Genomic DNA, 8,659 nt, shown 5'->3' on the forward strand with positions numbered 1-8,659 from the left:
GGAGATGACATTACATTGCAAAATATGGACCAGATCAGTGCCAATATCAGACATAAGGATTACTCATTAACAGATGGTTACCTGCCCAGCTGTGACTTACAACAGCAGCCTTTCAGCAACAGACTAGGAAAATTAGAAAGAAAGAAAATAGACATTACTCTGACAAAATGTTTTGTGTACCCAAAAGCTCCCTTCTGCAGCTGCCCAAGCAAAGCCATCTCTGTCTTGTAACTGCTTGGCTGGAATAGCTGCACTGCAGAAGCCTTTCTGATATGGATACAGAGGGTATTGCTAAAACTGAGATTACACCAGTGGAATCTATTTCAGCCCCACCTTGCCTCACAACCAAAATCCACAGGTTTGGCTGGTACAACTGTGTCTATGCTTGAGGCTTTTGCCAGCCATGTCCTGTCAATCAGGGACCACACCTCTGCACACCCAAAATCCCCAGAGCCACAACAACAGAAAGAATACCATAGTCCTTGCTTAAGTTGTGCTCTACCCTTCGGAGTTCATCAGCTCAGCTATGGAAGGGATGTGATTTTTATTTTTTTTTACCCCAAGACCATGGCAGTAGGGCCCAGCGGGGCAGTGGAGCTACCCCAGCACAATTTTGCCATGGTGGTTTATAATGTTGGAGGGGATTTCTACTGGCTGTGCTATCACACTGCTGTGCCCGTCATCACAGTAATAGCTCTTGTTAGTACAATTATGCACATATATGTTTATGGACAAAACTTTCCTACTGTCAGAAAGGCTTGGAAGACCAGGAACCAGGCAAATTTGGAATTTTCATCCCAAAATCCAGCAAAGAGCAAACAAGCAGAAAAAAATTATTTGCCTCTATGCGTTGTTTGTTGCCTGAAGCTTTGAAGTAAATAAAGCTTTGGAATAGACTTGTGGAATAGATCTGTCTTATCTTCATTGATTTCAAACATGGAAATAGGATACAAAGACATTCTGATCTGCCTGGGGACATCTGACAAAGCTGTAACATAGATTTCTACTTCCTACTCTCATTCTTGGCCATCAGGCTTCAGACTAGTAAAGCCTATAGAATTGCTTGTAGATATCTGCTTACCGTCCAGGCTACTGAAATTGTGCAAAGAAAGCAAAAAAAGCTATTCAGAGTTCCCAAAAGCTCCGCAGAAAGAGCAGCGGGGGAGTGAGGACTTGACAGCAAGGGGAGGAGGAAGATACTTCTTTAAAGCTGTGGAAATACCCTGTTCCACCCACTTCCAGAATCAAAAACATCCACTTCGAGGACCAAAACCATCTTATTTCTGTGGTGACCAAGGCAGGTTGTAGGAAAGCATTTTCCCACACCTGAAAGTAAGAAAGAAGAAAAGCAAGAATGCATTCTGTGCCTGCGTGTCTGCTCCCACTTGCTGTAGTTCGTAGTCATTGAACTACAAGCAAGAATTGCAGAGTGTCTTTCTGGGAAGTCACATCTCTAAGCTTTTAGCTCAAACTGATTCCTCAACATAAGAAAAAGGAAGAAGCACCAACACTAGGAGTCACTTCAACTGATAGGACAGTGCTGGCTCAAAGCAAAAGGAAAAGACATCAAAGCCAGAAGTTGCAACAGCTGCCAGAGAAGCACCACCATACAATGGGGATTACCCCTGAGTAAGGTCTGAATAATGACCCAACAATGATTTCAGGGTTCAGACAGATGTGAATCATTAAAAAACCCTAACTACTACATGTATGCTGCTTGCATTGGTTCAGCAGAGAGGTGTCTGAACATGTCTTATGGCCATAGAGAAAAGGCAGAATTTGCGGTCTGTTTTTTGTGAATTATGCTGAACGGTCAGTGACTCTTTTAGCTATTTATAACGAGAAGAAAGTCTGCCTGCCTCCATCAGGCTTTTCGTAGAACTAGTAAAAATTAAGTATGCCACATATTTTGAGAAACATTGTATCTCATTGACAAGAAACTATGCAGAAAACTGAAGATTCAGTTTTGGTACTGAATTCTTATGAACTTCACAGGGCTTTGGGCACTTGGGAGTTCATAAGGGTGAAGAATAAGGTCTTGGCTGCAGATATTTGTGTGTCATCACGTGAAGCTTTTGGCCATGAGCAGCGCAAGAAGTGTGCATGGAGGGACAGATGGGGAACAAACCTGGGGAAAGAGAGCTGTGTGAATCCCCTACCCTGGTCCGGTTTTATGCCATTCCAGATAGAGCCATCCAGCAGCATGGTCCTGGGTGAGCTGGAAATGACCCCAAAGGCAGAGAGGCACCAAACAGGGACGCCATCCCTTACCCTAATGTGTTCACACCTGCCTCTGCAGCCTCTCCGTCAAGAATCCAGATGCACGGAACTTATAAAGTGAAAATAATAAAAATGGAAAAAAAATAAGCAGCATAGAGCTTAGGGAGTTTCAGCAAGCATAACCTTTTTTATTTACTCACATGCTGCAATCACTGGTGCTCGGATGGTTTACAGGAATCACACCTGACCTCAGGAACAGGCTAACCAGACACAAAGGCAGAATCGGTACACGCAGCCAACCACCTCCTCAGCACATAGAGCATCAAATGGTCCACACCCATAGCAGCCCTCTGCCAAAGACCAAAGAGCCACTCTCACATTCAGATATCACCAGATTACACATTGTTAAGACCTCTGGGGATTCCTACCATGAAATAAATACCTTCTGCTGTAGGGAGAAGATGCTGTTCAGTTTCTATCACTGCAGCTGAGAGCCCACCAGCCTCCGAGACCCAGGGCATCATGCCAAAACCATCATTCCATGGGGCTGGCTGATAAACCCACAGAGCTGCTCTCCTTAACTTTCTCAAATCAATTCACCTGTGACTCATTATTTCCAGCTTACTGAAGGAAACTTTCCGTAAAGGGAGAAAGCAGTCAGGTGTGTATGGAGCAAATATCATACCAATAATAAGAAAAACAATGAAGATACAGAAACAATCCATACGGCATTCAAGAGAAAGTCCCTAGCATTAGATTTTAGACTTCATTTAGTGCCCATTTCAAATGAGGCTCTGTAAAACACTAAATAATTATAAATATAAATATAACTAGAACTATAAATATAAATATATACATGTGTGTGTGTACATATATATATATATGTAAAAGAGAAGAAATCTGGAAATAGGAGCTAGAGAAAAAACCTGGCTTTGGGGTGACAATGTTTCGCAGCTCTAAGGCCTGGAGCCTGTATTGCAGCTCATCCCATCAGTGAAACCGCAGCTAGGGTCTGGTTCATGTTTTCAAAGAAAATTCCATTTTCCTTTTAAAGAAGGGCACATTCTAATTCTTAACTTTGCTGTATGTAATATTGAACATTTCCTGTGGGGAACACATTGTACAAATGCGTTTGGAGCCAGATCCTGCTACTGCTAAAGTCAATGAAAAGTCTCAAAGTAAGACTAGGAAGCCTTTATTGTGTTTGCAGGCTGTAATCCTTCTGTATCAAAGGCTAAAATCCTTCAGTTTCAGCAATCAGTTTTCCCTTTATAATGACACCATCATGGGAAAATGAAAAGGTGAACAAACCATAAATGAGCAGAAAGAGACAGAAATCTTGCTGCAGAAGGTACAGCACATACTGATAATGCTGCCTCATACATTTACCTTTTCCTCAATTCCCACACTGCAATGTTTTTTATTTCTTTAAATTTAACACAATAAAAGCCCAGATTGAGCCCAGACTCTAACTACTTAGTAATAATGAAATAATATTAACAACTATCTTAAATCATTAAATATCAACCAAAAGGAAATTAACCAAGTCAGCCACCAATATGAAATAATAAAATTGGGGTTTTTTTCATCATCAGGTTCACTAGACATAAGTGGAAAAGACAAGTTTAAACACACACACATCCGTTTGCATTCATTCCTACGTACCAGCGACCAAGCAAAGTGTGGGAGGGCTGTCCCATGACTGCGAGCTCATGTGTTCTCCATTTTTACATTATTTCCTGACCAATGTAAATGTTTCTGAGAAATCTACCAGTCAGCTACTGCAAAACCAAAGAAAAACTATGAACTTTTCTAATGACTAGCAGATCCCCTCGTGTATTTTTGCAAATTTCTATGCTTTTTCATAGGAATAAGCTTTTCTTCTTTCAAAGCCAGGTTCTCTTGTGAAGGTAACACACGCCAGCCAACCAATGGGGCAGTGATGCCTCCTGAGATGATCTGATTTCCAGGCTTTAGTTGACATTATTGTTATGAAGCCCAAACCCAGCTTCCTGGATAAGGAGATAGTTGCAGGCTACAGCATTCTTAGCACAAGGAACTAGTGCTAGATCAAAAGTCTCGGCAAGTGTCCCGTGCCAGAGAAGTTTATACAGCCAGATGAGTCCATGTGAATTGGAAGTAATTAGAAGTATTTATAGCATGAAAAATACAACTTTGGATTTATCTTTCAGGAAGGGGTAGGGTGCAAGCAATCATGTGTGGCAATTCTGCTCCTGGTGTACTGGCTAGGAACTCAGCGCCAGCGTGCGACTGACGTACAAACCTTCACAACTCTTTTTTGTTTCCTCTGGGGGACCTGCAAACCATGCTGCAGACCTTGTTGTCACTATCAGATGGGATTCCCTTCATCTCTGTTGCTTGAGATCATTCCTGTTGTCTGGTCCTGGGAGCCATTACCAAAACTCAGCTGTCCCAGTTACTTAATGAATATCCTAATCACCAGAACAGAGGCTAATACTCATGGGCTCCAAGTCTAGCGACGTTTAAAAAATTTTAAAATATGGCAATGCAGCAACACTAGGAGTGCGTGAGGAACCCTTCCCCTTCCCTCTAGCACCTACTGCTCCAGGCTGCCCCGACATGGGAGGGCACGGGTCACACCTGTCTTGGGAAATGGGGCAACTTCAATCTGGTTGCTCACATCCAAACCCAGCATCTTCACTGCTGGGCAAGAAGTGATCCTCTACCTCCACTTCTCCGTTCTCGAGTGGTGCCTAGAGAAAAGCCATCACGTTCCTCTTGCTAAAACCATGTGCAAAGGAAGAAAGCTGAAATAATTTCTCTTGTTTGCTTATTTCAGCAAGAAAAAAAGAAAAGCTTTGGCTCAAATCAGACTGAAAAGTTGAGTTATTCGTATGGGCCTTAAACAGTGTAGCACCCAGCTTTCCACATAGCCACCTTGCAACCACAAACACTTCTGGGTGTCACCCCCTCCTCTCCCTGGGAGCTTCAGAAATCCCAGGGGAAAAAATTGACATGGTTTTGGCTTTCAGAGAGGATCAGAGTTCCGCTCTATCCTCTCCTGCACCAGACTTTGCTATTAATATTCACAGTCCCCAAGCTGTGCATGGCCTCTGCCACACCGTAACAGAGCAAACAAATCCTTTTACAAGCCATCCTCCCCTCTCCTAGAGGCAGCGAGGCTGGCAAAAGCGCAGCTGCAAAAGGCTGGTTGCTGGGCAGATGGGATCCAGCCAACACGGATTTGGCGCTGCTATGCTTAGCAGATAATCCTGGGACAGAAAGATACGCCTTCACCCAAATGTTTACTCCTCCTCACTCCTCTCACCTCCCACGCTTCTCCAGCACCTCTAGCAGCTCTCCTGGCTTCCCTCACCCATAAGATCACAGTTCTGGGGTTTTCTGCACCGATTTCCTTTCTCTTCTCTCCAGGGACTGAAACTGTTCTCAGATCTATCATGTTATTTTTTTCATCTCACTCCTTCATCACCCTCATCCTCCCCCCAGTACCTTGGCTGTAGATGTCTCAGCCTGGCCTACGACCCTGCCAGCAGCCTCCCCTGCCTCACCAGCACACAGCAGGAGTGTGAACGTCTTCCTTCCATGCACGAGATGGTCTCATCGCGTTATCGGGTCTTTCTCTCACCTCTGCCTTCTGCAGAGCTTGGAGCCCTCCCTCAGCAGCTCTGCAGACCTTCATTCACACTCCCATCACAGCTCCCTGTGGAGATGGATCTGCCACAGCACTCCTGGATTTTTCTCTCCGTGGTTCCTCCAGTTGGCCTTAGGATGTTTTTGTTAAACATTGCTCTTCACCAAACCCCACATCCTGGCGCTTATCTGCTGTTTGTACCCTCTTAGCTCACTGCTGCCCCTCAGACATGGCCTGTTTGGTCTTGCTTTCCACTAGTGTCTTCTCTTCCCACACCACTGGATCTGCACTCAGAGCTATACCCACCTTCAGCTAAAAGTATCAGACCTTGTAAGTCCCTCCCCGATCTGAGGGTTGTTGTATTCATCTTCCTTGCCTAGCCCAGAGCTTCGCAGCCTGTCCTCATCGCAGGAAGTCCTCATCACATCTCACTCCCGCAGAAGCAGGCACAGGACCCTCCACGGCGCAGCATCCAGAAGATGCAGCCTTTTGAACAGGCTCCGCAGCAGCAGCAAACACCCAGGGCACCCCCTCCTCTGGTTTCAGCACTCCTAGGAAATGTCTCCCCATTTTTCTGTACTTCCCCTGCAGCTATAGCCCCGTTTCATCCATTCCCACACCAGTCTTTCCTGCTAACATTTACTTTCCCAAAGAGGCATATAACATACTGATCAGGCTGCAACTCTGCCAGCACAACCTCCTGCACACTTTTTCTTATTGGCATGCGTGGCTTTGCCTTGGCAGGATGCAATATCAGACAAAATCCTGCCTCTGATTTTTCTCTTTTCAGTTGACCACTTTTGTGTGCACTGATTTTGTAATGGCTTTGTGCTTTCTTGTCTATGAAATCACATTTTTAGCCAGATTCAGGCACTGCGGTTGCAGGTATATATTTAAAAAGCCTTTACCTGCAGCTGTGCTTACAAATGTTTCTTTCATGCATCCAGAAAACTTTAGTTCTGATTTGAAAAACCAAATCATATAAAAGTATCAATGGAAGAACTGGGCTTGAGCTGCAGAAACAAAACCAGATCATGATTTTATACCCCTAATCTCATAAATCTGTGAGTGATTTAAAGCTCTGCTGCAAGCCACAATATGCAGAATCTTCATCTGTACAGCCCAGACAGAGATCTAGTTGCAAAAACTAACCAAGATTTTAGAAGTCCATTTCAAGATGATACTTAGTTCTGTTCATACACCCAGATGTCATGACATATCTAAAATACTATGCCTGCAACCAGTCTAGGATGTGTTTGCATGAAGAGACTGTTCCTCCTACTGTACGAATAAGAGTGGAAAGTAGGTAACTGTATTTCTCAAGGACTTTGATATAAACCTTTGCCGATAACCCTGGCTGAAACAGTAGGCCCATATACAGAGGCGTATGATTTTTTTTAGCCATGTACTTACTGAAAACTGACAAGAAGAGGTGTAGAGGCACCCACCTTCCACCAATGCCAACCCGTTTAGGTAACTTCAGCACAGGCTGATTTGCAATTGTTAGGCACGTACATTTTTAGCTGTGTTCAAATTCCTGCTATTCCACCCACTTTCTTCATTAGCATATTAGACGCCCCCATGGCATACTTTAAAATGGTCTATAAGTCAGGCATGTGTGAGGGAAGGTGGCTCCAATTCTGCAGCTGAAGGCAGCTGAAATCTTCCCTTTCGAAACGGGAAAGATCACTGACAGAGGAAGAAACAACCCCACGGGAAGGACCCCAGCCCCCCAGCCTGCCTCCACTTAAGGGTTATTTCCTATGGTAGGGTGGAGAGCAGGGTTCATAAATAGCGCTCTAATTATTCCAATTGCAGCCCTAATAATATCCTGTATGGAAAACTGTATATATACGTATACATTTTTTTCCATATATATATGTATGTAAACCAGATGTTTTATTAAACATTCACTTTCTGCTTTGCAGGTAGCCAAGGGTAGAGGGGCCAGGTGACACCCGTTGATCAGCCTTTTAGCTATGGTGACCAAGGGAAGCCACACGATGAGCTGCCCTCTGCTAAAGCTGTGCCCTGCGCAGGGAGGGCTCCTGTCACTCAGTGTCACTGCAGCAGCTGCCCAGGGCCAGCAGGACTGCTTGGACACTAGATTTTTCAATATCATCAGAAGGATACTCAGATTAATCAATTTATCAATTTATCAATCAGTATTGTCAATCTGTTAATCTAGCATAGTGTTTGCCTAGGCTTTCCCTGGAGTTTTTGCATCACAAATCTGGTGGCAAACCTTGAAACGACTCCTCCAGCTTCTTCCCTCGGTCTCCCTGCTGCCGAACTCCTGTTCCTACGCAGGAGCAGTAGCCTTGGACCTCAGTCTCATGCCTCGAGGTGTGTTTGGGAGAGCTGGTAATGTAACAGGTAGGCACCGAGGTAAGCTTGCCTCCTGGAGGGAGGGACACAGATGTCCCTTACCAGGGCTTCCCTCTCGCTGCATACAAAAGCCCCATTACTGATGGCCTCCTCTTCTCTGTTACCTCCCTCTGTTCTCACCTGTCTGTGATCTCATCTTGTTGGAGCCTGCTGCACAGTTTTTTCACCAAACCAATAGGGATTCCATCCCTGACAAAAACTAAAGGCCCTGTTTCATGCAGTCCCAAAAGTGAGGCAGGCAGAGATGTCCCAGGAAGAATCTGAGGTCCTTCTGGGTGGGCAGCCCTCTCCCCACTGCGCAGATCCTGACTCCAGAAGTGATTTGTGTACCACTTACTGCCTCACTGCTGGCCTCAAGAATAGGCTTAGGCTAAAGATTCCACAGCATGGCCAATACCCCCACTGTATTTCTTTCTC

This window comes from Cariama cristata, unplaced genomic scaffold (genome assembly GCF_000690535.1).
Source record: "Cariama cristata isolate BGI_N322 unplaced genomic scaffold, ASM69053v1 scaffold14016, whole genome shotgun sequence".
Classification (NCBI taxonomy): Eukaryota; Metazoa; Chordata; class Aves; order Cariamiformes; family Cariamidae; genus Cariama; species Cariama cristata.